Raw genomic sequence first — 21,071 nt, forward strand, 5'->3', positions numbered from 1 at the left:
TACATGTATGTGTCTACTAGAGTGGACCTTGTACATACACAATACAAAATAACACATTTTCAATCACTGTCACCTACTCACAGATCAATTTAAAACTGCTTTTCAAATGGGTAGTGGGAATCAGTCATTTTTTGACACTGAGAAAACGGCATCCCTTAAGAGGAGGAGGAAGCAGCAGCCTCCCACCTGGCTGTCCCCGCTCCAGCCACACCAGAGCCCTGACCAGGTCCAGGTGAGAACCCTTTACACCACCGTTCATTAGTTATATTGAATTTAAGTACCGTGAACTGTTATCCATGATTCCTTTTCAAATGTTTTCATGATCAGTTGAATTAAATTGATTTACATTTTCTCCAATCTCTTCTTTCAAGGCTATGGAATGGATGACAAGCTCCAGTGTGGAGAAGGTCCCGGATATCTTTGATGATTTGCTGCGACCCTCTCAATCTTTCGTGGACTTTCAGCCCTCTGGGGCTTCATCACGCTATCACTTGCCCAGCCCCCATCTCACCTCACACTGGGGTGCTCAAGTTTCTCCACCTCGGCTGTTGGATGATGGTTTCAACAAGGACACAATTAGAGAATCACCTAGGTTGGATTGTTCTAAAAATGGCTTTATTAACCAGAGAGAAAGAAGCATTGGGCCTCAGTATCACGAGAGCAGCAGGTACCCCTTACACTACCTAGCAGGGCTGCCAGATAGACATCCAACAGATACTAGGCAAATGCCTCAGGAGCAAGATCCATTTGAACTTGATAAGCAGCAATTTTATCCTTCCTCCTCTGCTCAAGTTCAACATTGTCGAGTGAGAAACCAGCTTCACCCTTTCTCCCTTTCCAATCGGCCTCCAACCAGCCCACTCCCCAGGTCCCACCACAGAGATATCATGCATCATCCCCCATATTACAGGCTCCACAGAGGCCCTTCTCTTCCTTCCTTTCCAAGCCCTGAGTGCTGGTCATTCCCCCCAATGAGACTTTACTAATGTACGAAGAGGCAGGTCATATACTGTACACCTGCCTTTGCAAAGTGCTTGGGATTTCCTATGTTAGAAGTAATACTGTTTAAACTGAAATCATCAAATCATACTGTTCACAGTCAATGGAATAGTACTTGGTTATTTGCTAATGCTGTACAAACAAACACACAGTACTACTGTAAATGTGATAGTTTAAAATTCTATGATTCTAGATGTTTTCCCCTTTTTTTTGTATTTTTTTTTTTTTTAAATTTTTTAAACAAACACATAAACTGTTATGGTTTGACACCGACCCCAAACGCTACGACACAAAGAGAGTTGTTTCAGAGTTGCCAAAACAAGGGCTTGTTTTATTTCACTAAATAGCAGCATAAACTTGGTTGAGAACAAACAAAGACTGGGATACAAGCATAGAAGAATGTTGCTGCTCTGCAGCTTCTCCCGGGATGGTTCGTCTGAGGAATCAGACGGTGACGTCAGAGCCGCTCTGCAGAATCCTCTCGGCAGCTCTCCGAGGTGGTAACGGGACCGAGAGGGAGAGAGGGAGCGGGTTAGCTCAGAGTACAGTTGGGAACAGAGCAGGTGACAGGAGAAGTGACTTGTCCCAAGACAGAGTAATCCAAGTGACTGAATCTTCGGTGTAAATACACACTGTGAGTAATGTCCCAACAACAAATCCACGTGATAGAATCTTCGGTGCTAATACACACTGTGAGCGAAGTCCCAATAATAATCCAAGTGATAATATCTTCGGTGTGAATACACACAGTGAGCGAAGTCCCAATAATAATCCAAGTGATAATATCTTCGGTGTGAATACACACAGTGAGCGAAGTCCCAATAATAATCCAAGTGATAATATCTTCGGTGTGAATACACACAGTGAGCGATGTTCAAGCAAATATTATCCCAAATGAACAATCCAAAAAGCAGGCACAGGGTGAGTGACAGTCTGACAAAAAGCAGGATCTCTTCAGTGTTTAACACACACGAAAAACGAATAGGGTCAAAGACAGTCTAGCAAAACTCACCCAGGCGCTGTGCGTAAAGAGAGCAGGATCAAACAGGGCGAGCGCGTCGCCACGGGGAACGGGTTGTCCAAGCGGAATACTTCTTGAATATCCTGGGAGGCAAAGCACAGGGGAAAACAGCAGGCAAGGAAGGAACGGCGAATGCTGATGATATATCAAAACGATCCAACAACACTTGATGGGGAATCGGGGTATATATAATCAGAGGAATGCTTAATGACAAGCTGTGACAGCTGCGGGATGAGATTGACAAGCGTGTGGTTGGGGAAGCACCAATCAAACGGCGTCTACGGGAAGAAGCGTGTGAATAGGAGAATGCAATTGATTAACAGAAAACTAAAGGAACAGAGCGAGTAGGCTTAAAGGAACAGAGCGAGTAGGTGAGCAACGGACAAAACCTCACAGTACCCCCCCCTCCACGGGAGCCACCCGGCGACCAGGCCGACCCGGCTCGTCAGGATGGGCACGATGGAAGTCAGTGATCAAGCCGGGATCCACGATGAGCTGTCGGGAGACCCAGCTCCGCTCTTCAGGGCCGTAACCCTCCCAGTCCACCAGGTACTGGAACCCCCGACCCCGCCGTCGAACGCCCATCAACCGGCGAACCTGCCACTGGGGGTGACCATCCACCATCTCGGGAGGCGGAGGATCAGGAGCTGGAGGCATCAGGGGACTGAGGGAGACGGGCTTAACCCGGGAGACATGGAAAACGGGGTGAATGTGCATGGACGCAGGAAGCTTCAGACGCAGGGCCGCCGGACTGAGTACCTTCAGAACCTCGAAAGGTCCGACGAAACGGGGGTTAAGCTTCTTGGCCGAGGACCGAAGCGGGAGGTCCTTCGCGGAAAGCCACACCCTCTGCCCAGGGTGGTACGTCGGTGCAGGAACCCGGCGCCGGTCGGCCCCACGACAGGCGCGCTCAGATGTCCGGAGCAGCGCGGTCCTGGTGATCTCCCAGACCCGTCGGCAGCGGTCGAGGTGGACCTGCACGGAGGGAACTGCCACCTCCGTCTCCTGTGCGGGGAAAAGAGGCGGTTGGTAGCCCAGGGAAACCTCAAATGGTGAGAGGCCGGTGGCGGAACTGACCATGGAATTGATGGAGTACTCGACCCAGGGAAGGAAACGGCTCCAGGAAGCTGGTCTCTCGGCTGCCACACACCGAAGAGCAGACTCCACGCTCTGGTTCATCCTCTCCGTCTGTCCGTTAGTCTGGGGATGATAACCAGAGGAAAGACTGACCGTCGCCCCCAATCCCTTGCAAAAAGCCCGCCATACCTGGGAGGTGAACTGGGGCCCCCGGTCAGAGACGATGTCCTGGGGAAAACCATGAAGGCGGAACACGTGGTGAGTCAGGAGGTCCGCCGTCTCGGCCGCCGAGGGAAGCTTGGAAAGGGCCACGAGGTGAACCCCCTTGCTGAATCGATCCACCACGGTCAGAAGGCAAGTGTTCCCCTGGGAGGAGGGAAGACCTGTGACGAAGTCTAGCGCCACATGTGACCAAGGACGGCTCGGAACGGGAAGTGGCTGTAAAAGCCCGGAGGGTGCCTGGTGCGAGGCCTTGCTGCGGGCACAGACCGCGCAGGCCAATACGAACTCCTTGACGTCGTTCCGCATGGTGGGCCACCAGAAACGACAAGCCAGGAAGGAGAACGTGCGATGAACGCCCGGGTGGCAGGCGAACCGGCTGGTATGGCCCCATAGCAGCACCCGGGACCGGACAGAGTCGGGGACGAAGAGACAATGAATCGGAACGTTGCTTGGAGCACGCTGGAAGCGTAGGGCACGTCTAACCACCCCCTCGATGCCCAAGGTGATGGCTCCAACCACCCTGGCCTCCGGGAGGATGGGAGTCGGGTCCTCAGAGGGTGGAGCCCCCTTGGAGTGTAACCGGGACAGGGAGTCGGCCTTCGTGTTGCGGGAACCAGGACGGAAAGTCAGCGAGAAGTCGAACCGACTGAGGAAGCTGTCACGAAGGACGTCGTTCATGAGTGCCTGGAATACCGCCGGGGCGTTGGTGAGGCCGAACGGCATCACCAGGTACTCGTAGTGGCCCCTGGGGGTCTTGAAGGCGGTCTTCCACTCATCGCCCTCACGGATACGGACAAGATGGTAGGCACTCCGGAGGTCCAGCTTGGTAAAGACGGTAGCCTGGGTGAGAGGCTCGAAGGTGGAGTTCATGAGAGGAAGAGGGTACTTGTTCTTGATGGTGATCTCGTTGAGCTGGCGATAGTCGATGCAGGGTCGAAGGTCCCCGTCCTTCTTCCCAACAAAGAAGAAGAGGTCGTGGTACTCGGGAGGTATGGATGAAGAGTCCGGAGACGACTCACCAGCGGTGTTGGTCCAATGCAAAGATCTCCAAGGGCCTCACAAGGTCCTCAAGTGGAATGTTGGCCCGGGTAGCAAACTCGAAGTCGAGGAAATTCTCGTCTGCCCCAGAGTCGATGAGTGCCTCCACCGTCGCTCGTTGGTCCGCCCAGGCCAGGGTGACGCTCATCAGATGGCCAGGTGGTGCGCGGCTCTGGGAATGGGAAAAACGGCTCACCAGGATCTCCCGGGGTCTCGGCGAGCCTGGTCTTTTGGCCGGGTGGGGCAGTTGGCGATTCGATGTCCCTCCCGACCGCAGTAGAGGCAGAGACCGGACCTGAACCTCGCCTCACGTTCAGCCTGGCTCAGATGAGAGCGTCCCAGCTGCATGGGTTCCTCCTCGCGAACCGAACGGGAGGGTACGCTACCACCAGTCGTGTTGAGGGCAGGGCGACCAGCAGTAACGTCATGAGTACGGGGGGTCCGGGGTCCCTCAGGAGGTACCAGTCGGGTCCTCTCACGCCTTCTCTCCTGGAGGCGTCCGTCGATGCGGATGGCGAGGCTGAACAGGTCCTCGAGGGAGTCAGGCTCCTCCCGGGTCGCGAGCTGGTCCCTGACTGCGTCACTGAGCCCCCTCATGAAGGTTAGGCGAAGTGCTGGGTCGTTCCATCCACTCTCCACCGCCGCCAGACGAAACTCCAGGACGTAGTCAGTTACCCCGCCGCTCCCCTGTCGGAAGGTACCCAACCGGGCTCCAGGGTCCAGACCATGCTCCTGAAGGAAGTGAGGGTACAATTAAAGCGTTAACGGTGTCGCTCAGCGTGTGAAGCTGAACGAGTATACTTGACTGTTGTCCTGCCAGAGCGGCCAGGGACCCTTGAATAGGCTGGACCTGTTCCCTGAGATCATGCACCGCAGCCGCAGCCCTCTCTAGTTGGTGACTGTGATCCTTGGTCAACTCGATCTGATTAGCTAGTGCTGTTCTGACTCTCTCTGTGTCGGCTGGGGTCGTCATTTTGGTTGGATCGTAATGTTATGGTTTGACACCGACCTCAAACGCTACGACACAAAGAGAGTTGTTTCAGAGTTGCCAAAACAAGGGCTTGTTTTATTTCACTAAATAGCAGCATAAACTTGGTTGAGAACAAACAAAGACTGGGATACAAGCATAGAAGAATGTTGCTGCTCTGCAGCTTCTCCCGGGATGGTTCGTCTGAGGAATCAGACGGTGACGTCAGAGCCGCTCTGCAGAATCCTCTCGGCAGCTCTCCGAGGTGGTAACGGGACCGAGAGGGAGAGAGGGAGCGGGTTAGCTCAGAGTACAGTTGGGAACAGAGCAGGTGACAGGAGAAGTGACTTGTCCCAAAACAGAGTAATCCAAGTGACTGAATCTTCGGTGTAAATACACACTGTGAGTAATGTCCCAACAACAAATCCACGTGATAGAATCTTCGGTGCTAATACACACTGTGAGCAAAGTCCCAATAATAATCCAAGTGATAATATCTTCGGTGTGAATACACACAGTGAGCGAAGTCCCAATAATAATCCAAGTGATAATATCTTCGGTGTGAATACACACAGTGAGCGATGTTCAAGCAAATATTATCCCAAATGAACAATCCAAAAAGCAGGCACAGGGTGAGTGACAGTCTGACAAAAAGCAGGATCTCTTCAGTGTTTAACACACACGAAAAACGAATAGGGTCAAAGACAGTCTAGCAAAACTCACCCAGGCGCTGTGCGTAAAGAGAGCAGGATCAAACAGGGCGAGCGCGTCGCCACGGGGAACGGGTTGTCCAAGCGGAATACTTCTTGAATATCCTGGGAGGCAAAGCACAGGGGAAAACAGCAGGCAAGGAAGGAACGGCGAATGCTGATGATATATCAAAACGATCCAACAACACTTGATGGGGAATCGGGGTATATATAATCAGAGGAATGCTTAATGACAAGCTGTGACAGCTGCGGGATGAGATTGACAAGCGTGTGGTTGGGGAAGCACCAATCAAACGGCGTCTACGGGAAGAAGCGTGTGAATAGGAGAATGCAATTGATTAACAGAAAACTAAAGGAACAGAGCGAGTAGGCTTAAAGGAACAGAGCGAGTAGGTGAGCAACGGACAAAACCTCACATAAACAAACATGACAACACACGATAAGATATACAAGCATTAGTTGTCAGTGCACATCCAATTAAATCACATTTTAGTTAATTGTCTTATATAGGATATACCCTTAATACCTGTTATCTAAAAACCTACACACATATGCTCCAGCTTGTACCCCCCCCTTCCGGACCCCCCATTGGATAATCCATCCACTTTCCCTCACTCCTAACCAGACATTACCATTATATGCTAGCTTTTATTTTCTCCACCACTTCTAACCACAATGTCATTTTGGATTCATTGAGACCCAAAATTCTTGCTGTAGATATTTCTTGATAGATCACATCGAGATATGTAATAATCCAGACCTTTCGGCACATTTTTTCCGGTTGGAACCATCGTGATGCTATCAGCTTTTTAGCCACTGTAATACCCGATAAAACCAATCTCTTTAGCTGTGGATGTACTGCACACTCAAAAACATCATTCAGCAGTAGTACAGAGGGGTGTACAGGTATATTCCAAGTTAAGAGATTTGATAGTTGCTGGGTCACCTCTTTCCAGAATATCTTAACTGGTGGGCAGTCCCAGTACATGTGCATAAATGTCCCCTCGTCCCCATTTGTACATAAGGAGCATTTGGAGTCTTGTATAAGACCAATTTTTTTCAGTCTTATAGGAGTCAAGTATGTCCTGTGAATATAGTTAAGATTGATTTGTTGATGGTCCGGGTTCCTTGATGTGAATCGAATATTTGCCCAGGCTTCTTGCCAATCAAAATCACTTTCCAGGTCTGGTATATCCCTCCTCCAGACGGAGTCTAGGCGGAGGGTTTCATATGAGGATGTTAGTAATTGATGATAAAAATCTGAAACAAAACCTCTTGATGTCTCTCTTTCATAGAAGAATTTGTGGTATCTGTGGTGTACAATTGGTATATTTAATGGAACACCGTGAGCCTTCAAACATGTCAATAACTGTGCGTAAAAGTAATATGTGGACTTGGTGAGATTACATTTTTTGCGTATTTCCTTGAAATTACAAAAACCCTGTTTATTGAAGATGTCTCCTAATGAGTGTATGCCTTGCTTTTCCCATCTAGGGAATCTTATAGGTTGTTTTCCTATCCAGAGTGTATTGTTATTGAATAAGGGAGTATGATTATGCCATTTATGTAGGGTAGAATATTTTTTTTGTGTTTCACGCCCTATCCGGATCGCATGAGTGATTATGGGGCCAAATTTTCGTTCGCATTGCTTAAATGCTAATTTGGTGTATACTATGCCCTTCAGCTTGTGTGGAGCTACTATATTTTCTTCTAAATTTCTCCAGGATACTGATGCTTGGGGATCAAACCATGTTGTCAGTGGTCTTAAAGTGTACGCCTTAAAGTAGTGGTAGAAATCTGGAAATGCCATACCTCCGTCTGCTTTGTTTCTCTGTGCGGTGGATCTTTTTATACGTGGTGGTTTGTTATTCCAAATAAATTTGTATGTGGAGGAGTGTAATTCTTTCCAGTAACCCTTTGGAGGGGGTAACGGTAGCATTGAGCTGAAGAAGTTGATTCTAGGTAGGACGTCCATCTTGATTATTGATATACGTGCCTGTACTGAGTTTTTAAGTTTCGACCACCTGACAAGGTCGTATTTGATTTTGTTTTGGATTTTTATGTAATTGTGCTTCACAGTTTGGCTTATGGTGGGGAATATCTCAACTCCCAAACATCTAAATTGTTTTACCATCTGTATCTCTTTTGGGAGGGTTATATTTCTTTTTGCAGGGGCGTTAAGTGGGAGGAAGGCCGACTTCGGCCAATTTATCCTAAATCCCGATAGATCTCCAAAGTCCTCAATCAGCTTGAGAAGATGAGGCAATGCTGTGTTGGGGTTTTGCATGAACAGTATTACGTCATCCGCATATAAACTAATTTTGTGTTGTGTGCCCTTGATTATGATTGGTTCAATGGATTGGGATTGTCTTATATATTGTGCTAAAGGCTCTAATGATATATCGAATAGTCCGGGACTAAGAGGGCAACCCTGTCTGGCTGAGCGTGATACCGGAAAGATTTTGGAGATGATTGTACCTGTTGTAATCATGGCCGATGGGTTTTTGTATAATACTTTAATCATATCAATGAATCCTTTTCCTAACCCCATCCTTTCTAATACTGCCCATAGATACGACCATTCCAACCTGTCAAAAGCTTTCATTGCATCCAGGGACAGCATCGCCTTAGGTATGGTGTCGTCCTTGTTGGCATCTAGTACGTGTAGTAATCGTCTTATGTTATCGGTGATCAAGCGACCTCTTATGAAGCCAGTTTGGTCCGGGTGAATTAAAGATGTCATATGCTTTTGTAGTCTGAGGGCTAATACCTTAGAGTACAGTTTGATATCGGTTCCGAGGAGGCTTAAAGGTCTATAACTACCGCACTCGGTGGGGTCTTTGTCTTTTTTAAGGAGGACTGTTATGAGTGCAATATTGTCATTCTTATGGAAGTTCCCCTCCTTAACTGAGTATAAAATCATATTTAGTAATAAGGGTCCAATTATGTCCCAACAAGAGAGGTACATTTCTGGTGGGATACCGTCTCTTCCAGGAGCCCTACCACTTTGCATTTCAGATATGGCCTCCCTAAGTTCATCTAGTGTGATCGGTGTTTCTAACTGTTTAGCGTCATCCTCTGAAAGTTTAGGGAGAATAATTTGATTAAGATATGTGTCCATTTTGTTTTGATCGAAGGTCGTTTCTGATTTATATAAGTCGGAGTAGAATTCTTTGAATGTATCATTTATTTTTTCAGGGTCTGTTTCAAGTACTTGTTGTGCTCTAATGGTAGTTATATCTGCAAATTTTGCATTAATTCTTAATCGCATGGCTAATAGGTGACTAGGTTTAGAACCTTGGGAGTACTGCTGTTGTCTTGTGCTACGTATTTGTATTTCCGATTGTTGTCTGTATATTTCATTGATCTCTTTTTTTAGTACCTTAACTTGATTTTCTAGTTGAGTTGAGTTGTTGTATTTTAAAGAATTAAATAATGTTGAGTAAAGCGTTTCCAGCTCAGCCAGTTTTGTGCATCGATTCTTGCGCATTTGAGGAAAAGCTATCAGTGAAATCTTTGATCATTCCCTTTACCGACATCCATATTATTCTGGGGTCTTGCACCGAGTTTGCATTCTCCCATAGGAATACTATAAGAGCTTCTTTGAGTTGTGTAATGAATTCCTTGTTATTAAGCAGCATCGAGTTAAATCGCCATCTTGGGGCTCGGGAAGATAGTATACCAAATGTTCCTTTTAGGAGTAAATAACAGTGATCTGATAGTGTATTGGGTATCATTTCCACTTCATAGTTATCAAATAGTCTCGGGGATGCAAAGACATAATCTATTCTGGATAATGTGTTATGTCTCGCAGATCGACAAGAGTACTTTCGGGTCGTGGGATTAAGTGATCGCCATAAGTAATTTACACCTGTAATCTTCGACCAATCCTTTAATGCATTAGATGAATTATTTTGTTCGCTGGAAAAGGCGAGGTAAGATTTGTCCATCCTTGGATTCCAAATGGCATTAAAATCCGCACCTATTATAAATGAGTAATCGGGAAGGTCTAACATTGCATTGGTTAGTGTAGTGAAGAAACCCACTTCGTACAAATTTGGGGCGTATACCGCTACCAACGCTATTTTCCTGTTCTTGTGTACAATCTTAGCTATAGTTATCCGACCATCTACATCAGACCATACTCCCTTTAATTCAATATTCAACTTACGTTTAACTACTATGGCTACACCCCGGGTTCTCGTACCAATAGAAGAGTGACTAATATTATGATATGTGTTGTCCGCTAACTTATCTATGTCTTTCTCTAGAATGTGCGTTTCGCTTAGCAGAGCAACGTCCACCTGTTCTTTTTTCATTAGTGTGAGCACAGTTTTGCGTTTGAGTTGGTTATTTATTCCCCCAGTGTTCCAGATCATTATATTCAAACTAGCCATAATCTATACATGTTGTAGTGTAGTTTTTGGTAATGCTTCTGGAGTGCGAGGCAACAATAGATATACATCCAACTAGTGAGGTCCCGTTGAGAGCCGAGCTTAAAAACATACATATATACAAATAAAAATCCCCTTCCCTCCTCTCCCACCGAGAGTCGTACAGGATTGTGTTCCATGAACACAACCTTCGCGTATGACTCCCTCCCTTAAACCACCGGATATCCCAGAATGATCCAATTATCCTTAACATTCCTATGTATACCATAGGATCTAACATTCTAAATTCTACCATAAGTAGAATGTCAACTGTGGCTTGGCCACTTTCCCGTTAAATAAAAATTCAAATAAGATAAAACTAAAAATAAAGACCAAAAATAAGCTTCAATTATCATGCCATAATCACTTACATTTTATATGAACTCATATAAAATGAGTTGTGTGACTTGGAGACTTGTGTGACTTGTGTGACTTGTGTGACTTGGAGACTTGTGTGACTTGGAGACTTGTGTGACTTGTGTGACTTGGAGACTTGTGTGACTTGTGTGACTTGGAGACTTGTGTGACTTGTGTGACTTGTGTGACTTGGAGACTTGTGTGACTTGTGTGACTTGTGTGACTTGGAGACTTGTGTGACTTGTGTGACTTGGAGACTTGTGTGACTTGTGTGACTTGGACTTGTGTGACTTGTGTGACTTGTGTGACTTGTGTGACTTGTGTGACTTGTGTGACTTGGAGACTTGTGTGACTCGTGTGACTTGGAGACTTGGACTTGTGTGACTTGGAGACTTGTGTGACTTGTGTGACTTGTGTGACTTGTGTGACTTGGAGACTTGTGTGACTTGTGTGACTTGGAGACTTGTGTGACTTGTGTGACTTGGACTTGTGTGACTTGTGTGACTTGTGTGACTTGTGTGACTTGTGTGACTTGTGTGACTTGGAGACTTGTGTGACTCGTGTGACTTGGAGACTTGGACTTGTGTGACTTGTGTGACTTGGACTTGTGTGACTTGTGTGACTTGGAGACTTGTGTGACTTGGAGACTTGTGTGACTTGTGTGACTTGGACTTGTGTGACTTGTGTGACTTGTGTGACTTGGAGACTTGGACTTGTGTGACTTGTGACTTGGAGACTTGTGTGACTCATGTGACTTGGAGACTTGTGTGACTGGGAGACTTGTGTGACTTGGAGACTTGTGTGACTTGTGTGACTGGGAGACGTGGTAAATACACAGGTCACAACATGTTTACGGGAACGTTTGGGAGTTGTATTTTGATTGTATTTGGAGTATATTTCCTGACTGTAGTGAACTAGGTTAGATGTCTGCCCCACTTCCAGTGATGAAGTTGAGCTAGGCTAACTGTCCAGGCGTTCCCTAAGCCCAATGCATGCAGAGAGACGAAAAAGGTATGTATCTTCTTATAACTCCAGGGAAGATGTCAAATAAGCTAATTTCACAAAATGTTGGAGTTTTCCTTTAAATGCTTCAAAAATGCAATGTGTGTAGTGCACTTTGGCTTTGTAGGACGGTATGGGAATGGCTTGTAAGGAGAGATCATTATGAGTACCGTAAATTCTCATTTCAGCCCTTTGAAGATGAATGGTGAGGTGGTGCTGTGGTCAGTTGTACAGTTCCCAAATGGTGGGACAGCAGTAGTTCTAGAGAGCTGGTTCGACCTATTCTATTATTATTAGTCTATTATGTATAGTGTATCGTGCGGCTACCGTTCTACAGTGACCAGCATTACCAACGTTTCCTCGTACCAGCTAGTGTGCTTATCCAGGCTGGGCTGCTTACCCAGGCGCTTTCACCCGAGGAGCCCTAGACGAGGACCGTGTGGATATGTACACTGGATAACCTACACCGACGACTACAGACAGAAATAAGGCTGGTACTATAGATTATTCACCTTACGTATAAATACGTTTCAGGTGGATACAGCAGTTAGTTACCCCAATAAGTTGAAGCCTTCACCATGATACAACGTGCTGTGAAGTGTGCCCGTTTTGCCCCAAAATAGAGCCTTGAGACCGCGTGCAAATTGATAGCTGAAGTGTCAGAGTTTAAAGCTGTATCGTTGAGTTCGACCTATTCTATTATTATTAGTCTATTATGTATAGTGTATCGTGCGGCTACCGTTCTACAGTGACCAGCATTACCAACGTTTCCTCGTACCAGCTAGTGTGCTTATCCAGGCTGGGCTGCTTACCCTGGCGCTTTCACCCGAGGAGCCCTAGACGAGGACCGTGTGGATATGTACACTGGATAACCTACACCGACGACTACAGACAGAAATAAGGCTGGTACTATAGATTATTCACCTTACGTATAAATACCTTTCAGGTGGATACAGCAGTTAGTTACCCCAATAAGTTGAAGCCTTCACCACGATACAACGTGCTGTGAAGTGTGCCCGTTTTGCCCCAAAATAGAGCCTTGAGACCGCGTGCAAATTGATAGCTGAAGTGTCAGAGTTTAAAGCTGTATCGTTGAGTTCGACCTATTCTATTATTATTAGTCTATTATGTATAGTGTATCGTGCGGCTACCGTTCTACAGTGACCAGCATTACCAACGTTTCCTCGTACCAGCTAGTGTGCTTATCCAGGCTGGGCTGCTTACCCTGGCGCTTTCACCCGAGGAGCCCTAGACGAGGACCGTGTGGATATGTACACTGGATAACCTACACCGACGACTACAGACAGAAATAAGGCTGGTACTATAGATTATTCACCTTACGTATAAATACGTTTCAGGTGGATACAGCAGTTAGTTACCCCAATAAGTTGAAGCCTTCACCACGATACAACGTGCTGTGAAGTGTGCCCGTTTTGCCCCAAAATAGAGCCTTGAGACCGCGTGCAAATTGATAGCTGAAGTGTCAGAGTTTAAAGCTGTATCGTTGAGTTCGACCTATTCTATTATTATTAGTCTATTATGTATAGTGTATTGTGTGGCTACCGTTCTACAGTGACCAGCATTACCAACGTTTCCTCGTACCAGCTAGTGTGCTTATCCAGGCTGGGCTGCTTACCCTGGCGCTTTCACCCGAGGAGCCCTAGACGAGGACCGTGTGGATATGTACACTGGATAACCTACACCGACGACTACAGACAGAAATAAGGCTGGTACTATAGATTATTCACCTTACGTATAAATACCTTTCAGGTGGATACAGCAGTTAGTTACCCCAATAAGTTGAAGCCTTCACCACGATACAACGTGCTGTGAAGTGTGCCCGTTTTGCCCCAAAATAGAGCCTTGAGACCGCGTGCAAATTGATAGCTGAAGTGTCAGAGTTTAAAGCTGTATCGTTGAGTTCGACCTATTCTATTATTATTAGTCTATTATGTATAGTGTATCGTGCGGCTACCGTTCTACAGTGACCAGCATTACCAACGTTTCCTCGTACCAGCTAGTGTGCTTATCCAGGCTGGGCTGCTTACCCTGGCGCTTTCACCCGAGGAGCCCTAGACGAGGACCGTGTGGATATGTACACTGGATAACCTACACCGACGACTACAGACAGAAATAAGGCTGGTACTATAGATTATTCACCTTACGTATAAATACGTTTCAGGTGGATACAGCAGTTAGTTACCCCAATAAGTTGAAGCCTTCACCACGATACAACGTGCTGTGAAGTGTGCCCGTTTTGCCCCAAAATAGAGCCTTGAGACCGCGTGCAAATTGATAGCTGAAGTGTCAGAGTTTAAAGCTGTATCGTTGAGTTCGACCTATTCTATTATTATTAGTCTATTATGTATAGTGTATTGTGTGGCTACCGTTCTACAGTGACCAGCATTACCAACGTTTCCTCGTACCAGCTAGTGTGCTTATCCAGGCTGGGCTGCTTACCCTGGCGCTTTCACCCGAGGAGCCCTAGACGAAGACCGTGTGGATATGTACACTGGATAACCTACACCGACGACTACAGACAGAAATAAGGCTGGATTATATTAGTTTAGGACGGTATGGGAATGGCTTGTAAGGAGAGATCATTATGAGTACCGTAAATTCTCATTTCAGCCCTTTGAAGATGAATGGTGAGGTGGTGCTGTGGTCAGTTGTACAGTTCCCAAATGGTGGGACAGCAGTAGTTCTAGGGAGCTGGTTTAATGCTAAAGACCAGACTGTGTTATGGCCCCCTAAACACATAAAGCTCACAAAAGCCCTTCGAGATGGACTGCAACCAGATGATAAATGGATCACCTATAAGGATGTACGTGAGCTTACTACGTGTGGTGAGTATTTCGTGCAACACATACACAAAAAGTGAGGACGCAAATTGTGACGATGCACATATGATAAGAGGTACATATATTTTTTCGTTAAACACTGGACTGCAGATATGTTAATTGTCATTTTCTCTCTGCTCTTTCCAGAGACCCATGATGAGGCCAAAAAACGAGAGACCAAGTACACCTCAACTATGTGTCCAACCTCTGAAATTGAATCTGAGGACGAAGGAGATCTCCGCCAGAAAAGAAGATCCAGGTACAGTGTTCACTTTGTTAAAGGGACAACTCTCCCTAGGGTGTTGTAAATAATGGCACTGCTGTTGTAGTTGCAAGTAGTGCTAAAAGGATAACACACAGTGGCCTGAGGGCCTATGTATTCAGACTTTAGCCTTGACTAATAAACGTAGTATCATAACTACATTTATTTATATGTGTGTATATATATACTTTTTTTTAGGCCAAATCAGCAGTATGTGCACTCGGACTCTGACTCGAGTGGCGACGCCAAAAGAAAACGTTTTGCCAAAGCACCTGATGTGGGTTTCCCAGGTATTGATGCAATGCATTTATTTTATATAGGCACTTTGGAAATGGCTACAGTTAATAATAATAATAATAATAAACAGTTAAACAAATTAGTCTGACCATGTACCGACAAATTGAGCATTTTAATTTGATTGGACTTCTGCATTTCTTGCAGTTATTCTATAGTTGGCCCAAAATATATACATTGTGAATAACATGCCAACTAAAATATGTTGTAGGACAGACTCCAAAATCGAGCCGGTCTCGTAAGGCGCTAAGATCCGTCAACCCTCCAGTTGTTGGCCAAGACCCTACAATGAATGGTATGTTGCTATGCATGTTAAAATGCCAACTAGATGACTGTTTAAACATGATTTGTAGCATCTTCAATTCTCACCCTGGCTTACCTTTTTTAGATTCTTTGGATGGTGGCATGATCTACAGCTATTTAGATTCGTTGCAGACTCCTGATCCAAATAACAGTAAGTGAACCCATATCTGTGTTCTTGTGAGGAGATGGCTGGCAGGTCGCTGGCATCATGCATGCAACAGAATACATGTTTACAATGTGCATGCCAGCCCACTACACAAATTCAAAGCCTTCACAACTTGCAAGCAATGTCACAATACAAATGTGTAGTTGTACATAATGCTTTTATATTGAGCACAATTTCCACCATGTTTGAGTCGCAACTTATTTTACATTTCCCCTTTGTAGATCTGGTTACTAGCAACTACCGGCAATCGCTAACTCAACATAATGGTGAGTTATCAAGCAATCTCATAACATAATATTCTGGCATGTTTAAAATATCTGTATTGTCTCGCATTGTCTTTGATATTTTTATTAAAGTAGTATTTGGCAGTGCACGTGAAATCAGCTGAATGGAAATCAAACATTTTCTCACATGGGGGATTACAATAGCGTCATTTGCTAATAACTTTGTGTATTTCCTACTGTGTTTCAGCCGAGATGCCAGGATTTGATATTGTTCAGTATCACCAGCAGCAGCAGGCCTCACATGTCCAGCAGCTGCAAGATCGACAAAGTGCAAGTAGTGGTATGATACTGTACTCTTTCAGTAACAGTGTTTTGAGAGACGGGGATACAACTCCTTACACCCCTTCCTGACATAGAGCGACGCGAGCGAGCGAGAAAAAGTGATTAAAATGTATTCGTTTCAATCAGACTATCCTGACCTGCCGCGAGCGACAGTGAACTGAGCAGCGATGTCGTTCACCCCTCAAATATTCGCTCGCTGTGTCTCTAGTTGAGCGATTACGCGGCCGAGTCCCGCCCCTAAACACTTTTTATTGGTCGAGAATCCAGGTAACACACACTCGGACACGCGCTGCGTCATATCAGGACAGTGTCGTGTGCGATTTCGTCTCCAGTTCGCTCGCTTGCTGCCTGTCAGGAACCGGTGTTAGTGATTGTGACATGTATGTTAATTTGACTGACAAGTCAGATTTTGTATTTTTAAATATAATGATTTGTTTCTACAGGGATGTCGGGATGCAGCTCGGGGCAATACTACAGTCCCCCTGGTCTCTCACAACATGCACAAAATGGTATGCCATTTTAGAGGGAACTACCACCAGTTTGATCCAATGCAGTCAAACTAGTGAAATATATAACTATGATTTTGTTTCTACAGCGATGTCAGGACACAGCTCAGGGCAATCTGGTGTTTCACAACGTAGACAGATGGCCGGCGATGACGGGCAGCTTATGAAAGGCAAGTCTATTGGACATGGTGTAATTCCTCGTGTGATTTGCTGCTTATCTTTATTTCTCACTTAATGATTTTAACTCTTCTTCTGAAGACCTTACCATCCAGAAGATGAATTCAATGCTTGCTGAATTACTTGTCGTGGTGAAGGATCTATCCAGAGATGTGCAGTTCATCAAGACCGAGTTGGCTGAGGGCAACATATCTGGTGGGACCAGGGGACACGGGGTGGCCACCACAACCACTATGCTCCCCTTCCAGCTGCCAATCGCCAGTGAACAAGACTTCAATGAGGCAGAATCATTACTGATGGAGCAATCAGTCCGTCAAAAGATGGTAATTTATTGAACTGCATTCATTTATCAAATGTAGATCGTTTCAGTGTGGTCTTGTTCAGGGGAAAAATGTGTTTAGCACTTTCTAGTTCAAAACGTGTTAGAGCTTGTATATCTGCTATTTATGAAACGTTTTGAAATTGTTCAAATATACCGTTTACATATGGACAGGAGGGTTAATGTGGTTAAACCTAATGACTGGCATGGGCTGGAATATCAGTGCATGCATAAAGTGTGTGTATAAACAAGTTGGTTGCTCTGTGTTCATAAAATAAACGTTATGCTGTTTCTAACGCAGGGCCTTCATTTTCTTCTCTCTGATTTAGATTTCTCGCCTGGCTTTGGTAGGAGGCACCAATTCAGAGAACCTGATCAGACTGATGTTGAAAACTGCTATGACCAACGCCCTGGCCAGTGGGTTCAACTGGGCTGGAAAGAAAGACAAGCGTTGTTCAGAAAGCAAGAAGCCATTCAAGCACACCACACTACAAGCCTGCATGTTTGGTGAGCTTCCTCCCCTGCAAACTACTTCATAGGTTAAGTTTAGGTAGTGCGGTGGTGATGCTGGTGATGCTGGTGATTCAGAATATAATTATGCTGTTGCAAATGGAAATGGAAATGGTGAGCTTTAGAGGTGCATGGATACACATTGTATTGCCTAGATGGTGTCAGGCTAGGCGATTGCTTAATTCTCTTTCCTGTCCAGTCTAACTGGATGCTGACTGTAGCTTGTTACTGTAGACCTACAGAGTGAGTAATTGAGTGATTAAAAAAAATCGCACTCGTGTTAAGTGAGAGCCGGGTGCTCTTATCATCGTACATCATCTCACCCACCTCTCTTCCTCCCTTTTTTATTTTTGTGTCTATCAGCTGCTGCTCGACAGTTTGACCCCAAGCTGACCGACCAGGACTACAGCGAAACTGTCAAGAAGTGGCTTCGTTATGCGCCAGACCGGGAGGGAGGCATCTCAAGGAACCGAAGTGACCCAAACTTAAGTCAAGCGAACCAGAGTCAAACTTAGGGTACCCCAGCACAGCACAGCACACCACACACTGTTTCCCTGGTTCATACAGTACAAGGAATTACCCTGGCATCTACTTGAATGACTTATGCTGCTTCAGCCTGTTCTTGGAACCGAAGTGACCCAAACTTAATTGTCAAGCGAACCAGAGTCAAACTTAGGGTACCCCAGCACAGCACAGCTACCCCAGCACAGCACAGCACACACTGTTTCCCTGGTTCATACAGTACAAGGAATTACCCTGATGGACACTGTTCTTCCATGGACGGCATCTACTTGAATATGCTGCTTCAGCCTGTTCTTGGAACCGAAGTGACCCAAACTTAATTGTCAAGCGAACCAGAGTCAAACTTGGGGTACCCCAGCACACTGTTTCCCTGGTTCATACAGTACAAGGAATTACCCTGGACACTGTTCTTCCATGGACGGCATCTACTTGAATGACTTATGCTTCAGCCTGTTCTTGCAGTGTTTATTTTTTAAATTTTAAATTTTAACCTTTATTTACCCAGGGTAGGTTCGCTGAGCACAGATGCTCTTTTTCAGCTATGCCCTGCTTCACATTCACAGAGTTCCATTCACACCTGGGAGCTGCCCAGGCCTAACAAAATTAATAGTTGGTTTCAGGTTGCCGACCGACCCTGCCGATTTAGGTGCGACCCAATATATTTTATGAGTTTTTAGAATTTTTTTTAAAAAACAAAAAAAAAAACGTTCATAGAAATCTTAGTCAAACATTTAGTATTATGGATATTAAACATGCTGGCAGAGTACATGCATCCATGTTGTTGTGAACATTTTAATTAAATAAAGAAATTCCCTATCCATAGTCGCCGTGGGAAAGAATAAAATAAAAAAATAAAATTAAATAAATTCCCTACCTACCCATGGCCAAACTGACAACCAACCTGAAACCAACTATTAATTTTGTTAGGCCCCAGTACAACCACAGTCTGACACTGTTGGCCACTGAGCAACTCCACTGGAGCAGTTGGGGGTTTAGTGCCTTGCTCAAGGGCACTTCAGCGGTTGGTGTTAAGGGTATGGGAGAGAGTTATATGGGAGAGAGTTATAGAAACATTAGGGGTGTAACGGTACACAAAATCCACGGTTCGGTACGTACCTCGGTTTTGAAGACACGGTTCGGTATTATTTTCGGTACAGTGGGGGGGGGGGGGGGGGGGTAATAAAAAAAAATGCTTTTCATTTATCTATTTATTTAACTGTATTAAACAATATAAAACGAATTGGCCATAATTGACTGAGCAAACTAATGCTTACTGCTGTAACCTACTAATAACACTTAAGTAAATCTGAAGATTATTATATAGCAGATGCCTTGGAGGATAAGTCGTGGACAACTGTAGATCATCTAAGCTCCACTGTGTTTAAATTCAAATCCTATGCCATTGTTTATATTTAACCCTTGTGTCTGAAAACTAAAATATTATACTCTTATTAGGGGACTAAATTGAAAAACTCCATAAAAAGATTATGTTGAAATAATTTCCCACTTTCTTTTCCATAAATATTGTATTCAACTTCAGCCCTGATCATAACCATTTTTTATATTATTTTTGTAATGAAATACTCCCACTTTTCTGAAAAGAGTTGTTAAATATGACAAAAAAAAGAATATGTGGTGGTTATGATCGGGCTGAAGTGGAATAAACAATTTATGAAGAGTAAAAAAAAAATACAAGATAATTAAAAGATTATGCCACATATTATGTTGGCTCATCACTGCAAAGTTATCAAACAAATACGAATCTGATCAGACACAAGGGTTAAGTTGTTGTTCCCTTTCTAATTTCCTCAAACATCTAGTCTAGTTAATGTTAATGTGTCTAGTTATTTGACAATTGATGCTTTTTGTTGGACATTTCAGTCAGTAGTGAGCTCATACTTTGAGCTCATAAGTTTATAGTTAAAATGATTGCAATCTTGTCTTCGTTGTGCATGAATGCGTGTGCTCACCACACACAATATGTGTGTCACTATTCTGGCAGTGGCTATATTGTTAATGAAAGCCTGTTATAAGGTCTGTTATTTGTTTTTTGTAAAAAGTTTTAGTCACTAAGTTCTGATACCCTAGAAAAAAATAGATTTTCATATTAAAGCCATGTTGTCATTTTTGTTCACTCATTTTTGGAAATATGGTCATATAAGAATTGTATTATTATTTATTTAACAATAGTGTGTTAACAGCAGGAAAAAAATATGTAATGTTATGATGTATACATATCAGCAGCAATATTTTAATGTAAAATGTACATTAATCAGTATTGATTCCTTAACTTTACAAGTTACAAGTAGATGTACAAGTTACAAATGTACAAGTAGAGTACCATTTAGATTATGGTTGAATAAACATTGATGTCTAACATTGATTCAATATAAAATCAACTAAAATGTGCATGTAGATTACCATTTAGATTATGGTTGAATAAACATTGATGTCTAACATTGATTCAATATAAAATCAACTAAAATGTGCATGTATATTACCATTTAGATGATGGTTGAATCAACATTGATATAGTATCAGCTATGGTTGACACCTAACGTTGATTCAACGTTAGGGTCATAGACAACGATCTATATAATTTAGATGTCAGGCTTCAACATAGATTCAATATTTCTGCTGAACCCTATTTCAACGTTGATTCACTCATTTTTTGCTATCTGGGTATGCTACTGTAAAAGCCATCCAGTTGTGTGTGTGTCTGGATTCTTTTTATGTAGGAAAGACTTTTGCACATTTATGCAATTTTGCTTTGTAATCCA

At 44.4% G+C, this 21,071-nt stretch overlaps 1 pseudogene across 1 annotated transcript in view; it reads right to left on the reverse strand.

Annotated features, from left to right (window-relative positions):
* Positions 1–507: 507 nt before the first annotated feature.
* LOC311246636 overlaps positions 508–21,071 on the reverse strand; it is a 54,013-nt pseudogene continuing 33,449 nt past the window's right edge. Inside the window, exon 5 of the transcript in view lies at positions 508–545. The product of the transcript in view is annotated as an uncharacterized misc_RNA (transcript). The remainder of the gene's footprint in view (positions 546–21,071) is intronic.

Source organism: Notolepis coatsorum (genome assembly GCF_963971535.1).
Source record: "Notolepis coatsorum genome assembly, chromosome: 19".
NCBI lineage: Eukaryota > Metazoa > Chordata > Actinopteri > Aulopiformes > Paralepididae > Notolepis > Notolepis coatsorum.